We start from the raw sequence: 220 nt of genomic DNA on the forward strand, positions 1-220 counted from the left end.
TATGGAACAGGTGATTAATAGATAAGGAGCAAATGATAAATGGATATGGAACAGGTGATTAATCGATATGAAAACAGATGATTAATAGACGAGGAACAGGTGAATAATCAAAAAGGAACACATAATTAAACTATAAACAGGTGATTAATCAATATGAAATGAGTGATTAATAAATAAGGAACAGGTGAATAATCAATGTGAAACAGGTAATTAATCGATA

General features: G+C 29.1%; 1 protein-coding gene across 1 annotated transcript in view; it reads left to right on the forward strand.

Moving 5' to 3' along the window:
- The window catches only part of cbln1 (cerebellin 1 precursor), a 15720-nt gene that overhangs the window by 2101 nt on the left and 13399 nt on the right, over positions 1–220 (forward strand). The gene's annotated exons all lie outside the window — the stretch shown is intronic.

The sequence above is a fragment of the Nematolebias whitei genome, chromosome 10 (genome assembly GCF_014905685.2).
Source record: "Nematolebias whitei isolate Nwh7 chromosome 10, NemWhi1, whole genome shotgun sequence".
NCBI lineage: Eukaryota > Metazoa > Chordata > Actinopteri > Cyprinodontiformes > Rivulidae > Nematolebias > Nematolebias whitei.